Source organism: Callospermophilus lateralis, chromosome 10, assembly GCF_048772815.1.
Source record: "Callospermophilus lateralis isolate mCalLat2 chromosome 10, mCalLat2.hap1, whole genome shotgun sequence".
Classification (NCBI taxonomy): domain Eukaryota; kingdom Metazoa; phylum Chordata; class Mammalia; order Rodentia; family Sciuridae; genus Callospermophilus; species Callospermophilus lateralis.
This window is the reverse complement of record NC_135314.1, coordinates 132,463,664-132,483,637: the sequence shown is the minus strand read 5'-3', so window position 1 is coordinate 132,483,637 and position 19,974 is coordinate 132,463,664. Positions and strand designations below refer to the sequence as shown.

Here is a 19,974-nt window from a genome sequence, read left to right as displayed (position 1 = left end):
TTGGCCTGTATGAGGAATCACAGAGAAGGAGAGGAGGAGCTGTTGAGGTTAGAAGTAAAAAGAAGCACATCAAGACTTGATGCTTCACTGTGAGGGCATCAGCCTCTTTTCCGAAGGAAATGGGAGTTGTTGCAAGGTTCTGAGCAGATCTGACTCTGAGCTAACAGATTCACTCTAACTATTGGTGAATATGGATTGTAAGGAACAAGGAAGAAACAAGAGAGATTTGACGAGGCTTAAAGCCATGGCCAGAAATATTGACTTGGACAGAACATGGCAGAGGAGATGCCATGGTAAGAAGTTTTTAGATTCTGGATATATTGTAAAGGAAAACCTAAAGGAATTGTAAATGAATAGAAGATGACATATGTGAGAGAGAGGTTAGGGAGTGATTCTCCTGTTTTTGGCCTTAGCAACTATAGAAGAGGCATCACCTTTAATTGAGGTACATGCAAGAGGAGCTCAGTGGTTAAATGCCCCTGAGTTCAGTGCACAATACCAAAAAAAAAAAAAAAAAAAAAAAAAAATTGCAGTGGCAAAGCAGCAATGGTTATACTCAAAGCATAAAGTGAACCACTGTTATATTTCCCCACTGTCAATTTCTACATTTCATTTCTATGGAATATGGGTGATGACATATTGCCTGCTGACAGAGGGCAGAGTTGGGGAAAGTTACCTGAAGTCCTTGTTCTCTATTAGGTGGGGCATGGACAGTTAAAGGTATTTAGCATCAGGGCAGTCCAGAGGCCCATAGTGGCAGTTGATGGGTGACTGGACAAGGCACACATAGGATAGGTATCATGCTAGGATAACAATAAAAACAGTGAATTATTACATTTTTGTAAATAATTAGCACAAAAATATTTCAGTCAGTCTCTAAAATCATGAAGACAGTAACTCATACAAGGGAAAAACAGATTGTGTTTATCTGTAGGTTTATCCTAACCTACAGATTAGGAGGATTTGGAGTCTATTAGATCAGGCTCAAATTGACTCAGGACAAACGATTCTAGTGTCCTTTGTGATCATTTTTATTAGGCACTCCCACACAAGAACCCTTCCTTTATAGCCTCCAGCTTTACTTGCTTTTGGTAGGGCTTGTTAGCATAATTGCAGCCATCTTCCTTTTCCCCACCCCCACTTTGTAAGTACTGTTCTTATTCCCAAAAAATAGAAAGTAGAGAGATAAAACCTACTGGCCTGGAGACATGCTGGTCTCTCGTTGTTCTCTCCTTGAGAAATAGTAGACAATTTACCGGCCCCTGAGATGAGGACGTATTGGTGTTCCTGCTTTCTCCTTGAGAAGATAAAGGGACATGCTGGTTTCCCTGTTCCCCCTTTGAGAGATAGGAAAACTTTCCCAAGAAACAAACTTGCCTTCCACAAGAACACGGGATGCCAACTATGTCAGTCAAGACTAAACCCACCCCTAGCATGCCATGATTCTAGCCTATAAAAGGTAACATTCAAGGGGAGTTGCTGCTGATGTCCCTTTCTTTTTGTCAGAGCAGCCGTGTCAGGCTCCTGACAGTAAACCCGCCTCTAATCCCAGGTGTGTGTGTGATTAGTCCTGCGCCACTTTTCTTTCAGGGCTAACACTGGTGTAGATCTTAAGTAACATTTTAAAAAATTGTCTTTCCTTTTAAATGTATGACTGTGCTTTGGTCATACTCTCCTGCCAGGTGTTTAAGACCAAGTTGGTCAAAATTAACCTTGTTTTTATCTACCCTTAGGGTCAGCTAAAAATCCTCAGAGATCATTCTGAAGAACATAGGAGAAGACTCTTGGCTCCTTAAGCCTTTCTCTACCTGTTCTGCCATCTGCCAGGATGGGTCAGAGACTGGCTGACCACATGTGGTTTACTTTTGAAGCATCAGACATTTCCCTTTCCAGTGAACCTCCTCTTTGCAGAATGTGCACTGCTTGGCTTCCTGTTCTGTAGGGGGAGATCTGGAGACTTAATGGAATTACAGAGCCCTTGGAGGCATCCTGTCATTCTCTGGGTCCTGGCCCGACCTTAGAGGAAAAGGGCCAAAATATTGGCTTGCTTTTTCCTAGGTCATTTTACTTCCTAGTCTTTGGTCTCCAAGTTTTTGGTTTTAAATATCCAGCAGATGGACTTGGGGTTGTAGCTCAGTGGTAGAACATTTGTCTTACACGTGTGAGACACTAAGTTCTATCCCCAGCACCACAAAAATATAAAATGAAGGTACTCTATCCATCTCAACTAAAAAAAATTATAAATAAATAAGTAAATATTCAGTAAGTGGGTTTCACCATGTTGTTTGTTTGTTTTGTTTTGTTTTTGGTACCAGGAATTGAACCCAGAGGAGCTTAACCACTGAGTCACATCCCCAGCCCTTTTTTATGTTTCATCAATTTTTATATGTTTTAATATTTTGTAGTTGTAGATGGACACAATACCTTTATTTTATTCATTTTAAATTTTTTTATTCTAATTAGTTACACATGATAGTAGAATGAATTTTGACAAATTATATACAAATGGAGCATTACTTTTCATTTCTCTGGCTATACATTGTACTGAGTTATACCAATAGGATAATCATACATGTATATAAAGTAATAATGTCTCATTCCTTCCCATCCCCACTACCTCACCCCTCCCCTCACTCTCCTCTACACAATCCAAAATTCTTTCATTCTTTCCTACCACCCCTTATTCGTGTATGTGTGTGTGTGTGTGTGTGTGTGTGTATTTTATACATACACAAGAACTCTACCACTGAGCTATAACCCCTGCTCTTATATTTTACTTAGAGACAGGGTCTCTCTGAGTTGCTTAGAGCCTCACTAAGTTGCTGAGGCTGGCTTTGAACTCAGTCTCCCAAGCCACTGGGATTACAGGAGTGTGCCACCACACCCAGCTCACAGGTCCTAAAGTGGGAATAACAGGTTATAATTTAAATATCTGTAATTTTACAATTGTCTCTTTCATTTAATTGGCATCAGTATTAGAACTGGAAGCCAGTATTATATCCTATCTGTCCTGTAGGTGATGGCTGTCTTAAATTAGCTCAGGTTGTTCTATTACAAGTAATATTTCTGCAAAACACTTATAGGCAACAGTTATACAATTTTACAAGGAAAATACAAATGAACACTAATGTTTCTTTGGTGTCTAAATATTTAGCCTATTTTTTAAAATTGTTTTTGTAGGGGCTGGGGATGTGGCTCAAGCGGTAGCGTGCTTGCCTGGGTTCAATCCTCAGCACCACATACAAAGATGTTGTGTCCGCCGATAACTAAAAAATAAATATTAAAATTCTCATTCTCTCTCTCTCTCTTAAAAAAAATTGTTTTTGTAGTTGTAGATGGACACAATGCATTTATTTTATTAGTTTATTTTTATGTGGTGATGAGGATGGAACTCAGTGCCTCACTCATATGCTACGCAAGCGCTCTGATCCTGAGCTACAGCCCCAGCCCAAGATCTGTGTGTTTATTAACTTATTTACATACAATTTTTGTTTTTTAAAAAAAATACACACACACACACACACACACATATATACACATACTTAGTTGTGGATGAACCTTTATTTTTATTTATTTATTTGTATGGAAAGCTGAGAATCAAACCCAGTGCTCACACATGGTAAGCACTCTACCTCAGCCCTACAAGTTTACTTTTTTTTTAGTTGTCCAATGACCTTTATTTTATTTATTTGTATCTGGTGCTGAGAATCAAACCCAGTGCCTCACACATGCTAGGCAAGCGCTTTACCACTGAGCTACATCTGGACTTTTACTGGGCTAGTGTTGTGGCTCAGTGGTAGAGCACTTGCCTAGCAAGTGTGAGGCACTGGGTTGGAGCCTCAACATCATATAAATATAAATAAATAAAATAAAAATATTGTGTCCATCTATAACTAAAACAAAACATACACATACACACACACACACACACACATACACACACATTAAATTAAAACACACACTTTAACCAACCTAACTACCTTTTACAATTTACCTAAACTTTTATTTATTTATTTTTTTGGTGGGGTGTACCAGGAATTGAACTCAGGGCACACTGACTACTGAGCCACATCCCAGCCCTATTTTATATTACTAAGTTCCTTAGTGCGTCACCGTTGCTGAGACTGGCTTTGAACTCTCAATGTCTCAGCCTCTCGGATTACATAGCCACTGTGCAGGCTATGTAAACCTTTACTTAAATATCACTAGGTGTGGTGGTGCACATCTGTAATCCCAGCTTTTCAAGAGGCTGATACAGGAGGATCACGAGTTCAAAGGTAGCCACAGCAATTTATTGAGGTGCTAAGCAACTCAGTGAGAACCTGTACCCCCAAAAAAGTTTTATATTATATCTCCTGTTACTTTGAGATCACAGAAATCTTTACAACAAAAAATATTTATCTTTTAAACATAACTTTGAATAAATTTAATGCTAGTCTACTTTGGAGCCATCCTAAGATGGAGGATAAGAGGAAGATCTTAAATTGGGTGAGGCTGGCCTTTCTAAAAATCTTAAAAAGTCTTATTTCTTAAAAAATCTTATTTCTGAATCTGATTTTTGCACTTTTTAAAAGTGTCATTCTACAAAGTTCTCATATATTATTTCCTGAGACTATCTGAATATCAGTTAACATAATACAACATTACAATTGAAACATTATCAAACAGAAAAGCTAAGAGAGCTCTTAACTTACCTTTGTGGAAAAGGTGGCAGAATATTTTCATGTTCCACGTCATTAAAACTGTGAACAAATCAGGGCCCCCTTATTAACTTCTAAAAATATATCTAAATTCCCATCCCAGTGTAAAGAGTAACAAAATTTAGATATAACTTATTGACAACAGGTTACCTTTATCCAATTACAAAACATTAAATTACATAAATACCAATACAATTTGTTATTTTTATATAAATCTGAAGGAGATGATTGCTACAGACAATTTTAGTTTAAAGACTAACACCTTGGTAAAGTGCTCTTACAAGCTTTATATTTTAAAAGGTTTGTATACTTGAAAAGCATGAATGCATCTAATTATGGGGAGGTTGTCCAGCACCTCATTAGGGGGTTCTTCTTCCTGCCAAAGAGGGCGTAAGCCACCTAATAAATTAAAATCTAGAATAATTAGTAAAGAACAAAAGACAAAGTCAGAATTAATTTCAAAGGATTGGGGCACGTGATAGGTTCAGTCCACATAGGAGCTGGAACTAGACAATTAGAAAATGGCTCCCGTTGTTTATTTAAGAGGGTACATCAAAGGCATGGGTAAGATTTCAAGGACAGAGTTTTTCTTCATGACATCTTGCAGTCAGCAGGTTGATAGGTATCCTGGCAAGTCCCACTCATCTCAGAGGGACCATTTGGCTGGTTGGTTGTAGCAGGTCACCCCACCTCTGGTGCTGTGTGGGACCAGGCAGAGCAGAATAGGGCTTCAATGTGTCTGGGCAGTCAACCAGAGGAGATATCTACTGGAAGTTCCAAGACACCAGATTATCCTATTCACTAGACTACAATGTGCAATATAGTCTACATACAGTCCATGGAAGGCTCTCAATATCTAGTAATACAAATAAGCCAGTAATGGTTAGTGTCACAATTATACAGATGGCCTTATATTAGCTAAGTTTAACTTTGAAGTTTAGAATCGATAGTGTACAGTAACAATAATCACAGGTTTTTGCATGGCTTAGCAGTACTAGCAAGAGTTAAAGGATAATCTTAAATCTCTTAAACATTTAGAAAACAGTGTTAATCATCAGGAATAGACTTAGTCAAAGCTAACAGATATAAGCCAAGTCTTCAAATGGCAGTGTGGCACTTCTATGTCAGATACAATATATAAAAGAGAGTATTTATTGGTTACCTTGCTAGTAAACCTACTAAACTTTCATTTTACAAAGTTCAGACAAATGGAGGCTGGGGATGTGGCTCAAGCGATAGCATGCTCGCCTGGCATGTGCGGGGCGCTGGGTTTGATCCTCAGCACCATATAAAAATAAAATAAAGATGTTGTGTTCACGGAAAACTAAATATTTAAAAATTCTCTCTCTCTCTCTCTCTCTCTCTCTCTCTCTCTCTCTCTCTCTCTTTAAAAAAAATTCAGACAAACATGTTTCTCAAATGTATACATATCTCTAGTCACATATATTTAGGCTATAAACTATTTTGTAATAACCTAAAATATCAGTTGTTTATTTAACCAGTTACAAAGTAATCATTTAAAAGACTTTATAACAGGTACAAACCCTAATTCATTTAAGGCTTAGTTTCCCTGAGTAATAATACCTAACAGGCACACACACAAAAAAATTTTTTTTGATACTGGGAATTCAACCTAGGGGTGCTTAACCACTGAGCCACATCCCTAGCCCTTTTTTACCACCACACTTGGCAAGAAAATTATCTTAATAGATAAAAGCAGATTGATGTTTCAGACTTTGCTTCATATCAATACATTAAAATTCTAATAACCTTGTCAATTATAGTCAATTTAATCAAATAAAAAACTTTTTGAGATTTACCTTCCACTAACCTTCTACAACTTACTTAGACATTCTACAACTTGTTTACATCCTTAGTTTTGTTCTCTTTTTTATATTGGACTTTAGCATAAGAATATTTTCCCATCCAGTAACATTTATTTTATCATCTAATTTTCTGTAATAAAATATATTTCCATACCTATAACTTTCTTATATCTTTTTTCTAGTTTCAGACCCTTTCTTAAATTCATATTTTAAAACAATCCTTATGGGGCTAGGATGTGGCTCAAGCGGTAGCGCGCTCAGCTGGCATGTGTGTGGCCCGGGGTTTGATCCTCAGCATCACATACAAACAAAGATATTGTGTCCGCCAAAAATTCTCACTCTCTCTCTCAAAAAAAAAAAAAAAATAATAATCCTTATGAATGTTATCTGTGCATTTAATTTACATAACAAATTTCATCCCATGAGAAGGTCAGAAAATCTGTCATATACAAAATTGCACCTTAATTTTTTTTCTCTCAGGTTGCATTCTAGGTGTTGAATAACAGGATATTTTTGAACCTAATATATATCTCTTACCATTATGACAGTGCCATCAAATTTAAGTGAGATTCCCATTGCTATTTATATCTAGAGTCTCCTTTTGGGCCTTTTTGTTATACTAGGCATATTGATATTCAATGGAGCAGGCCCTTTCCATCCTTCTCTTTCAGCTTCCTAGAAGATCCCTTTGCAGAGGATGCCAACAAAATACAGGCTAGCTTTAGTTTCTGTTTTTTTTTTTTTTCTTTTCTGGATGCAATTGTTTATCCTGCTGATCTCCCCATGCACTTAGTTTTTTTGGGATACTATTAAAACTATTAAAACAAGAATGACACAAGCCTGTAATCCCACAGGCTCAGTAGGCTGAGGCAGGAGAATCTCAAGTTCAAAGCCATCCTCAGCAAAAGCAAAGCACTAAGAAAATTAGTGAGACCCTGTCTCTAAATGAAATATAAAATAGGGATGGGAATGTGGCTTAGTGGTCAAGTGCTCCTGAGTTCAATACCTGATACCTGAAAAAAATAACTATTCTGCCCCAGTGATGGATATCCCCTTGCCATATGGGGTGTCCTGTCAGATTTTAAAAGGAGAATCCATTCTTGTCCTCAGGTTGTAAACTAACAGTGCTGGAACCTACTGCCATGTCCTCTGTAGCCAGTAGTCTTCCACCCACTATGGGCAGAAGGGACTAGAAGGCAGGGCAGAGGCCAGAATCTCTTTGTCCATTTTTCTAACTCCAGGCAGCTTTCCTGGGATTTTTTTCCCTAGTCTAGGGCTGGTATATTTTATGTTTTGTTTTGTTTATACCAGGGATTGAACCCAGGTATGCTTCACCACTGAGCCACATCCTCAGCCCTTTTAAAATTTTATTTAGAGACTGGGTCTTGCTAAATTGCTTAGGGTCCCACTAAACTGAGGGTTGGTATTCTTGACCCACATCAAGATTATCTGTGGCTGCTCTTTACCCACATCAAGATTATCTGTGGCTGCCTAAGATCAGGCTGAGAAACAGTACTGGGACTGTCAGCACTGGGTTGAAATGATTTAAACCTTTTGTTTAATCCTTTCTTCTGGTGTCCTGCTATCCTTGCACTCCCCAGATGCAGTGCCTTTTTGCACCCTTCAACTTAGTTTCTGACTATTCAGAAACTACATGAAACTACAGAAATTCCTGTACACACAGAATTTCTTCCTCATATTTTAATTCTGACAGACCAACACCAATGCAAGATTGTGTAATAAACTCATTCAAAGGCCAGATTGTGTTACAGTAAAACATTTTTCTCTTAGATAGACTTATACCTATCCATGGCCCATTCAGCTGAGATCTTTCTTCTCAAGAGACAACTAAAAGATCAACATAGCAGGCTGGGGTTGTAGCTTAATGGTAGAGTGCTTCCCTAGCATTTGTGAGGCACGGGGTTTGATTCTTAGCACTGTATATAAATAAATTAGTTAATTAATAAAATAGAGGCCCACTGACAGCTTTTAAAAAATCTACTAACACTGTTTTTTTTTTAATATTTATTTTTTAATTATAGTTGGACATAACACCTTTATTTATTTTTATATGGTGCTGAGGATCGAACCCAGGGCCTTGCACGTGCTAGGTGAGCGCTCTACCGCTGAGCCACAACCCCAGCCCCACTAACACTGCTTTAAAAAAAAGAAAAATCAATGTAGTGTGGCCCACTTCTTAAAGGGCAAGTAACAAATTTAAAAAGAAAAGAAAGAAAGAAAAGAAAAGAAATACAGAGACAGCCAACCATAAAGAATCCCCCAAACTATGGCTGACATACGAGAATCTTTAAAACAGACAGACCAGGACATACAGAATTTCTTATATATACTTTATCTCTGAGAGACCAATTCCTTGGGGCTGGGGATGTGGCTCAAGCAGTAGCGTGCTCGCCTGGCATGCGTGCAGCCCGGGTTCAATCCTCAGCACCACATACAAACAAAGATGTTGTGTCTGCCGAGAACTAAAAAATAAATATTAAAAATTCTCTCTCTTTCTCTTTAAAAAAAAAAAAGAGAGAGAGAGACCAATTCCAATTGCAAGATTGTATAATAATTCAGAAAGCTATTCAAGGACCATATTATAATAAAACATCATCTTTTTCTTAGCTTATACCTATAGGTGGACCATTCAGCCAAGATGTTTCCCACACACTACCTATAGGATCAACACAGTATTGCCCATGTCTTAAATGGGGGCAGTAACACATATAAACAAAAACAAGACAACCAGATATAAGAAAGCTATAGGTATGGAAATATATTTTATTACAGAAAATTAGATGATAAAATAAATGTTACTGGATGGGAAAATATCTGTACACTCAGAAAAATGAGAAATTATCCCCCATCTGATTCAAATGTATGTTATGTCAAGATCATTGTACTGTCATGTGTAAATAATTAAAACAAACAAAAATAAATAAATACATAAAATGATCAAGGGGTGGGTGGTAAAGTGGCCAGTATTCTAATTGATTTTCTAAAGTAACCAATGAGGGTGATATACTTTGATCAGGTATCATGAGGTAACTAACCAATGACAGCAAATGGGGTAAGGTCTCCAATCAGGTTCCTATAAGGAAGAGGACATCCCACAGCTCAAAATATAAAACCCTAATTTCCAGACATTGAGGCCTTGAGCTGTTCTTTTTTTTTTTTTTTTTTTATTCCTCTCTCTTTAATCCTCACCCCACCTTTCTCCCTTCTTTCTTCTCTCTCTCTCCCTCCCCACTCCACAGTACCTGACAGAATTCTCTCTTCATTGGGGCTGGGGATGTGGCTCAAGTGGTAGCACGCTAGCCTGGCATGCGTGCGGCCCGGGTTCAATTCTCAGCACCACATGCAAACAAAGATGTTGCATCCGCCGATAACTAAAAAATAAATATTAAAAAAAAAAATTTTTTTCTCTCTCTCCCCTGTCTCTCTCTCTCTCTCTTTTAAAAAAAAAAAAAAAAAAAAAAAGAATTCTCTCTTCACTTTCCGTAAATCTGTACTTTGCCTGTTACTTCTGTGTGTCTTGCTCAATTCTCTGTTTGGGTACACCAAAGACTTCATCTGGACATCCCAAAGGTAACAATATAAAAGAATATTGAAAGCTTTTAGAGGGAAAAAAATTGAAGAACAAGAATCAGAACACATCAAATTTCTCATTTGCTATGCTTATTGCAAGAAGGAAAAAGAAAATAATTTCCAACTTCCAAGGTAAAATAATTTTTGAAACTAAAATCTTATACCCAGCCAAACTGACAATCAAATGAGAGGAAGGAACAAAAGAAAAAGAAAAAGAAAGTTTGCTGTCCAATTCCTTCTCTAAATAATTACTCAAAGATATGCTCTAGTCAAATATATCCAAGAAAGAACAGTAAGCACAGAAACTTTGGAAATTTGTATGTTTTTATGATTAGTGATGATAAAACAAAAAATAACAATTTGGTACAAAAATTCCAGAAGAGTCACATGAGAGGTAGCATCTGGTCTATAACCAATAGGATTCTTACTAGATGTGGTTACAATCAGTCATTCCTAAGTTTTTTGTTGTTGTTGATTTTTGTTTTTTTAGTTGTAGATGGATACAATACCTTCATTTTATTTATTCATTTTTATGTGGTACTGAGATTTGAACCCAGTGCCTCACACATCCTAGGCAAGCACTCTTCCACCAAGCCACATCCCCAGAGTTTTGCTTTGATTTTTGTGGTGCTGGGGATTGAACCCACTACCTTGAGCATGCAAGGCAAGCACTCTACTACCTGAGCTATATTCCCAGTCCCCTCATTCCTAAGTTTTAAAAGTTAGAATAACCTCATACCAAAATACAAAAAAAAAAAAAAAAAAAATCAAAATTAAATATCACTTACTATCCCAAAATATTAAAAGTAAAACATTAGCAAATCAACTTCATCAGTTTCAAATGGATGAGGTATTGTGATAAGCATGGTTTAAAATCAGTGGATGCCATAATTTAAAAAAATTTTTTTTTTAGTTATAGATGGACACAATGTCTTTATTTTGTTTTTATTTACTTTTATGTGGGGCTGAGGATCAGACCCAGGGCCCCAAATGTACAAGGCAAGCCACTGAGACACAAGCCCAGCCCATGGGTGCCATAATTTTTTAATCACAATCCTAACATGGTAAAGAATAAAATTCCTGGGAAAGGAGGCAGTTAGTAGGCTTTAGGAGCCTTTTCTGATGGTGGTAGACTTGAAGCACTTTAAAGGACCAGACCCAGGGAAGAGGAAATTGTAGAGGTTTAGGAGAAAAGGATTGAATCAATTGCCCTTGGTGTTCTTTTTTCAATTTAAAATCTACAGGGGCTGGGGCATGCGTGCGGCCCGGGTTCGATCCTCAGCACCACATACAAACAAAGATGTTGTGTCCGCCGAAAACTAAAAAATAAATATTAAATTTTCTCTCTCTCTCTCTCTCTTTCTTTAAAAAAAAAATTTTTAAATCTACATTGGAACCATGGGTTCAGTGTCTTTTTTTTTTATATCACCATTAATAATCAACCTGCTGGAAAAGTTGTTTTTGAATTATTTTCTGATGTGTGTCCCAAAACAGCAAGGACTTTCATTGTCTTTGTGGGTGAAAAGGGGACAGGGAAATCAACTCAGAAGCCATTGCATTGTAAGAGTTGTCTCATCCACAGAGATGTCAAGGATTTTATGGTTCAAGGGTGATGACTTCAGTGAAGGAAATGGAGGAGGGGGGAATCTATTTATGGAGGATGTTTTAAAGATGAAAGTTTTGCTGTTAAACACAACAATGAATTTCTCTTGTCAATGGCCAACAGAGGGAAGGATACAAATGGTTAACAATTCTTCATAACAATAAAACCAATTCCTCATCTAGAGGGGTATCATGTTGTTTTTGGGCAAATGATCTCTGGCCAAAAAAGTTGTGAGAGAGAGAGAAATCCAGAAAACAGAAAACAGCTAGCAAACTATTTGCTGAAGTACAGATGCTGAGTTGTGGAGAACAAATTCCCAAAGGTAAAGTTAAGAAAGAAGAAAAGAAAGGCATAAGTCATCATCATTTTCCTCATTGTCATCCAGTAATTCAGATAGCTCAAAAGATTCTCAGTCCTCTTCAGATGCTTCTGACTCTGAAAGTGCTTCTGAAGAGAAGTCAAAAAAAAGAAAAAAGAAACATAGGAAAAATTCCCAAAAACACAAGAAAAAAACGAAGAAGCGAAAGAAAAGCAGAGAAAAAAAAAAGCCGATCTAGTGAAAGTAAAGCAGAAAATCTTGAAGCACAACCCCAGTCTACTATCTATCCAGAAGAGATCCTTCGTATACCAGAAAATAGATTCCTAATGAGAAAAAGTCCTCCTAAAGCTGACAGAGAGAGAGAGAGAGAGAGAGAGAGAGAGAGAGAGAGAGAGAGTGTAATCTACCTAATTCCCAGCCTGCTTCATACCAGAGACATCTCTTAGTTACTAGGTCTGGCAGGAAAATTAAAGGAAGAGGACCAAGGCATTACCGAACAACTTCCAGATCCAGATCAAGGGATCTCTTCAGATGTTTCAGACATGGTGAGACTCCTCCACATTGGAGGCAAGAGATGCTGAGAGCTCAAAGAATGAGCATTATGAAGTGATGAAAGATGGATCAAAGGGGATAAGAGCGAGTTAAATGAAGTAAAATAAAACCAAAGGAGTCCGGTTAGAGTAAAAGAGAAAAATAGCTGATCGCAGGCATGTGTCTGAGACTTCAAACAGAAAAAATGAAAGGGAAAAGGAAGTTAAAGACCATACATCCAACAGCAAAGAGAGCATCAGAAGAAATTCAGAAAAAGATGATAAGATGATAAATATAATAAAAACAGGGGCTGGGGTTGTAGCTCAGTGGTAGAGGGCTTGCCTCACACTTGTGAGATACTGGGTTAGATCCTCAGCAAAACATAAAAAATAAATAAAATAAAGATACAAAAAATAATAAAAGCAAAGTGAAGGAAAGGAACAGGGCTCAGGGGAAAATCTAAAAGTAGGAATAAGAACAAAGAAAAATTTAAGAGTAATGAAAAAGATCCAAAACAGTAGACATGAAGAAAAGAGGATGAGGTCAAGGAGTAAAAAAAGGGATCATAAAAATGTTAAAGAAAAAGAAAAGCAGGGGCTGGGGTTTTGGCTCAGTGGCAAAGCGCTTGCCTTATACTTGTGAGGCTCTGGGTTCAATCTCAGCACCACGTAAAAATAAACAAACAAAATAAAAATATTGTATCCATCTATAACTAAAAAATCTTAAAAAGAAAAAGAAAAGCAGCCTGATTCTAAAGGAAAAGATCAGAAAAGGAGTGGAGTAGGGCTGGGGATGTGGCTCAAGCGGTAGCGCGCTTGCCTGGTATGCGTGTGGCCCGGGTTTGATCCTCAGCACCACATACAAAACAAAGATGTTGTGTCCGCCGACAACAAAAAAATAAATAAATAAATATTTAAAAATTCTCTTAAAAAAAAAAAAAAAGGAGTAGAAGTAAAGAAAAGTCTAAACAGAATCAAAAAGTAATAAGTATGATCATAGTAAAGTTGGTAAAGATGGTACCCAGAGCGCTTCTCTTCTGGGAGCTCAGGTCCATGACACACTGAATGGCTCGTGAACGGTCACCTCCAATCCCTGTTAATGGCGCGAACTTTGAATGGCGCACCTCCAATCCCTGAAGTGGCACGAACTCTCAGCCAATGAAAAAGTAGCAGCCCACTCACCTTGCTCCTCCTCATCCTGTGTTAAGCTCATAAATATCAACACCCTGTTCGTGCTAGTTCTCTTACTCTCCCTTTCTCTCTCTCTCTCCCTCCCTCCCTCCCTCCCTCTCCCTCTCTCTCTCTCCCCCACCCCCTTCTCTTCTTCGACTGGCCACTACAGTCCTGCTAATAAAATCTCGGACAGGTAAACCGGTTGTTTTGGAGCTTTTCCACTGTTCCTTACAGTAAAAGAAAAGGATAGATGTGTCCTGGAGTAGGGAATGTGATATAATAAAGCTAAAGACAGTTACAACAGTAGAACAAGGAAACAAAGCAGAAGTAGTGACTGGAGTGGAAGAGTGGGATTTCAAAGCTATGACAGATAGAAGCAAAAGCAAAGAGTACCATAGATACAGAGAGCAAGAGTAGAGGAGAAGAGAAAGGTCAGGAAGCTAAGAGTTAAGAGCAACACCAGGAAGATAGAGAAGTAAAGATAGGAGGAGAAGAACAGATTCATGGAGCTCAGAGAGAGAAGAAAGTCAAAACAGAAACAAAGACAAATATAGAAACCAAGAAAGTAAGAATTCACACAGGAAAGAAAATACTCAGGGTGAGAAAAGAATGTACTCTAAAAATTGTGATCATAGTAGCTCAAATAATAACAGGAGGAAAAAAGTCTAATAGGGAATCAAAGTCCATTCTCAAAAATTAAAAATAAATAAATAAAAGCAGTCAGGACAATTAATTAAAACCCTCCACATTTCTCCACAGAAAAGCCCTCTTCACTATGGCTGATTTTAGGACTGTCAGCAAAAGAGTCCAATGTAGATTAAGATAAGTTACAAGGGCTGGGGATGTGGCTCAAGCGGTAGCATGCTCGCCTGGCATGCGTGCCGCCCGGGTTCGATCCTCAGCACCACATACAAACAAAGATGTTGTGTCCGCTGAAAACTAAAAAATAAATATTAAAAAAAAAAATTCTCTCTAAAAAGAAAAAAAAAAAAGTTACAAATGGGCTCCGTGGTAACAGCTGGCAGGGAGAGGAAAGAAAGAAGAGAAGAAACTCTCCCCTTCTCAGGTGTTGTCCTTGAAGAGTTAACTTGCCCAGAACAGTGAAAGAAAAAGCTGGTTTTATGTGAACTTCTGCGCCCCTCCCCTTATATGCTGGGTATAAAACTCTGAAACTCCCTGAACTCGGGGTTCCGGGAATTCATTGATTACAGCAAAAGCTGTGCCCTCAGAACCTGGCTGCAGCCAAATAACACTGTTTCCTGCTATCTTTGGTGCCTTGTCTTGTTCGTCCCTACAACAAAAGGATCAAATTTTTAAAAATTTGATCATGAATCAATCCCTGGAACAGATGAAGACAAAAATGGATGAGTTGTGTAAACATTTCCTTTCTGCCTCAAAATTTAAGTTTTAGAGACTTGCTAATGAATCTCTTTATGTTTTTTTTTTTTTTTTGAGTTGTTTTAGGTTTGTCTTTTTATTATTTTTTTTTAAAGAGAGAGAGAATTTATTTTTTTTAGTTATCGGCGGACACAACATCTTTGCTTGTACGTGGCGCTGAGAATCGAACCCGGGCCGCACGCATGCCAGGCGAGCGCGCCACCACTTGAGCCACATCCCCAGCCCCTTTTTTATTATTTTTTAAAATGTGGACTTCATTGAGTTGAAGTCTGCAACCTGGGTAATTTGTACTGCCAAAGTTTTAATAAACTTGAAATGAGGAAAAAAATAAAATTATTATGAGCATTTCAATATATGACAAAAGCATTTGATATTTCTGGTAGGCATGGAGTTGAGCCACCCAGAATCTCCTTCAGTGTGGTTCTCTCATTATGCCCTATTCTTTCTGTTTTCCTGTAAAAAGAAGAACCTTTACATACATTAGTTCAGAATAAATATCTTGTTCTCTAAATTCCATCTCAACATTTTTTTGGGGGGGGGTATAAAGGACGATGAAAAAGCTCCCTAAACTCAACAAGCCAAAACAACCATTTACCTGTGCGAGATTTTATTAGCAGGACCGTAGTGGCCAGTCGCAAAGAAGGGAGGGGGGGGAGAGAGGGAGGGAGGGAGGGGGGAGGGGGGAGAGAGAGAGGAGAAGGGGGAGGGAGAGAGGAGGGGAGAGAGATGAGAGTAAGAGATCAAGAGTTAAGAGTAAGAGAACGAACAAGAACAGGGTATTGATATTTATAGGCTTAACACAGGATGAGGAGGAGCAAGGCAAGTGGGCTATTACTTCTTCATTGGCTGAGAGTTCATGCCACTTCAGGGATTGGAGGTGCGCCATTCAAAGTTCGCGCCATTAACAGGGATTGGAGGTGACCGTTCACGAGCCATTCAGTGCGCCATGGACCTGAGCTCCCGGAAGAGAAGTGCTCTGGGCGCCATCTTTACCAACAGGGGGTACTGGAAATTGAACCGAGGAGTGCTTTACCATTGAGCCACATTCCCACCCCTTTTTGTGTTTTATTTAGAGATAGGGTTTCACTGAGTTGCTTAGTGCCTCGCTTTTTGCTGAGACTGGCTTTGAACTCTGGAGCCTCCACTCTTGGCCTCCCAAGCCACTGGGATAACAGGCATGTGCCACTGTGCCCAGCCTTATTATGAAGTGGCACCCCCTTTCTCTGCAGAATCTTCAACATAGCTGATTTTAGATCTGTCAACAAGAGTCCTTGCAAAAGAGTTCAATGTAGATAAACTTCCTATTTTCGTGTCGCCCTGTTTTACTTGCCCACTGGCTGGGAAGATACCAGCACTCCAGGTGCTGGAGACCCCCTTACTAGTTTCTCATAAACATGTATCCAGTATAGTAGTTTGTAGAAATACGCAAACAAGGCCTCTGGCCTTGAGCTGGGCTTCACAGAGATGTCTACATTTTTAAGATAAGTTACCAATCGGACTGTTTACTGGTGATGAGTCCTTGCTTCCCCAATGCTGAAGTATAACACCAGAGAAGCATGCCGAGGCAAGTTTAGAGTAGAAGCTTTATTAAGGACAGCAGAAAAGACTTCTCCCCAGAGGAAGAAGGGGACCCAAGAGGTAGAATCCATGGAAGAGAAAGATCTTCCCTCTTTTATAGCTAAAATCTTCTTTCACTTTACTGCATTCCTGCCCCTGGTTCTGTTATCTTGCAGTGTTGGAATGTAGGTGGGAAGGCCCAAAGGGTGGGGGACAAGTGGGCCAAAGGAGTAATCTGGGCGGGGACAGCTGCTTCATTAACATTTCCTTGGGATGGGCTCTGGGCCTTGGGGACATTTTCAATTCCCCTTTTCCTGGATTCCATTCTCAGTATGGCCTTCATTCTCGATATTAGACCCGATTTACCTAGGGTAACAGCTGGCAGGAGTAGGAAAGAAAGGGGAAAAGAAGCTCTCCCTTTCTCAAGTTGTACTTGAAGGGTTAACTTGCCCAAAACAGTGAAAGAAAAAGCTGCCTTTATGTGAACATTCGTAGACTGTGAACTTTTGAGCCCCTCCCCCGTACATGCTGGGTATAAAACTGCCTGGACTCGGGGGTATAGCTGTGCCCTCTGAACCTGGCTGCAGCCAAATAAAACTGTTTCCTGCTATCTTTGATGCCTTGCCTCATTTGTCCCTACAACATTTTAACTTTGAAACAGGTCTCCCTTAGTTGCCCAGGTTGGCCTTGAAATTGCAATCTTCCTAACTCAACTTCCCAAATAGTTGGGATTAGAGGCCTGCACCATCAAACCCAGATTGAGTGAGTTTTTAAATTTCTACATATTTTTATTTGAGGTAGAAGGGGATTAAATCCAGGAGTGCTTTACCTTTTGGCTGTCCCCAGCTTGTAACAGTGGTCCAGTTTATGCTTTGAATATAGCCCTTGCTGCTCTGCCACCACAATTTATTTCATTTATTTGTTTTATTATTTTTAACTGTAGATGGACACTATTGGCATCAGATCAATATTGGCATCAGATTCACCATTTTAGGTCAGGAACCATTTTACCTAGAGGCTCCAAAGTTTAGATTCTGAGGCAATGCTGCTTAACTTCCTGGAAGAACATGTGCCTGCTAAATGATCAACCCCACCCCAGCTTATAATGCAATTCCTAAGAAGCTTATAAAATTCCCTTTGGGGGTTGGGGGGAGCTGGGGTTGTGGCTCAGTGGTAGAGAGCTTGTCTAGCTCTTGTGAGGCCATGGGTTCAATCCTCAGCACCACATGAAAAGAAAGAAAGAAAATAAAGGTATTGTGTCAACTACAGCTAAAAAATACTTATATATGAAGATGTGAGGAAAAAAAGAATAGCGTTATCTTAGATTAGGTAGAGAGAAGTGATGGGAGGGGAGGGAAGGGGAGGGGAGGGGAGAGGTAGGGGAGATAAGAAGGATAGTAGAGGGGCTGAGGATGTGGCTCAAGCGGTGGCGCGCTGGCCTGGCATGCGTGTGGCCCAGGTTCGGTCCTCAGAACCACATACAAAGATGTTGTGTCCGCCAAATACTAAAAAAAAATAAATATTAAAATTCTCTCTCTCTCTCCCTCTCTCTCACTCTTTCTTTAAAAAAAAAAAGAAGGATAGTAGAATGAAACAGATATTACTATTACTGTGTGTATATATGTGACTGCATGACCAATGTGATTCTGCAACCTGTATACTCAGAAAAATGAGATATCCTGTCTGATTCAAATGTATGATATGTCAAGGTCATTGTACTATCATGTGTAACTAATTAAAACAAATAAAAAATTTAAAAAATACATATAAAAAGAAAATCCTCTTGCGGGCTATAAAGCTGCTCTGTGAGTGCCAATAAGCTGCTGCTCTCCTTGGAAGGACTGCCTTCTCAGTTTGCCTTGTGTTACTGACAATAAATCTCTTATGTGATCTTAGGTGTGTGGCATGGCCTTTGGACTTTGTGTGGACTCTGCAAGTGTCCTTTCAAAGCCCTTTTAAGGTTTTTGTGTTTTGTTTTTTATTTTGGTACTGAGAATTGAACACAGGGGCACTTAACCACTGAGCCACAGTTCTTTTTTGCATTTTATTTAGAGAGAAGGTCTCACTGAGTTGCTTAGGGCCTCACTAAGTTGCTGAGGCTGGCTTTGAACTTGTGATCCTCTTGCCTCAGCCTCCAGAGCTGCTGAGATTACCAGCATGTGCCACCCCCTGTGGCCTCTAGTTTTTTGAGACAGGGTCTTTCTCAATTGTTGAGTGTCTTAGGCTGGGGGTGTAACACAGTGGTAGAACACTTGCCAAAATTGTTGAGGGCCTTTCTAAATTGCTGCAGCTGGCCTCAAACTTGCAAAATCCTGCCTCAGCCTCCCAAATCACTGAGATTACAGACATGTCACTACACCAGGCTCCAACAGGATTTTTGTTTGTTTTTTTTTTTATTTTTGGGGAGCACTAGGGATTGAACTCAGGGGCACTCAACCACTGAACCAAATCGCCAGCCCTATTTTGTATTTTTTTTTAGAGACAGGGTCTCACTGAGTTTCTTAGTGTCTTGCCTTTGCTGAGCCTGGTTTTGAACTCATGATCCTCCTGCCTCAGCTTCTCAAACCACTTTGAACCCAGTGCCTCACACATGCCAGGCAAGTGCTCAACTGCTGAGCCACAGCTCCAGCCCTCCAGTGGATTTTTAAAATAAAACATGTCACCCTGAATTATGCAAATGAAAAATTTTATTAGATTACTTAAGAATTTTTTGAAAAAGATATGTAAGGGCATCTTGTTCTACTGTATAATGAAAACAATCCATGTTAAAGCATTGTGGTCCTGGATATGGTTCAGTGGTAGAACTCTTGCCTAGCACATACAGGCCCTGGGTTTAATCCACAGCACAGCAGAAACAAACAAAACAAATAGGCAATGTGGCAGATACCTGTAAACCCAACAATTTAGGTTGCTGAGGAGGGAGGATTTCAAGTTTGAGGACAGTCTAAGCAATTTTATAAGACCCTGCCTCAAAAAATAAAAGGCTTTTGGATTGTAGCTTAGTGGCAAAGCACTCTGGGTTCAATCCTCAGTACCAAAATAAATAAATAAGAATAAAAATAAATGTTGGGCCAGGTGCAGTGGCACATACCTGTAATCCCAACAGCTGGGGAGATTGAGGCAGGAAGATCATGAGTTCGAAGATAGCCTCAGCAAAAGTGAGGTGCTAAGCAACTCAGTGAGATCCTGTCTCTAAATAAGTACAAAATATGGGATGTGGCTCAGTGGTCCAGTGCCCCTGTGTTCAATCCCCAGTACCAAAATAAATAGATAGATG

At 39.1% G+C, this 19,974-nt stretch overlaps 1 pseudogene; it reads left to right on the top strand.

Moving 5' to 3' along the window:
* Positions 1 to 11,593: 11,593 nt before the first annotated feature.
* On the top strand, positions 11,594 to 14,442 carry LOC143407962 (peptidyl-prolyl cis-trans isomerase G-like; annotated as a pseudogene).
* Positions 14,443 to 19,974: the final 5,532 nt, after the last annotated feature.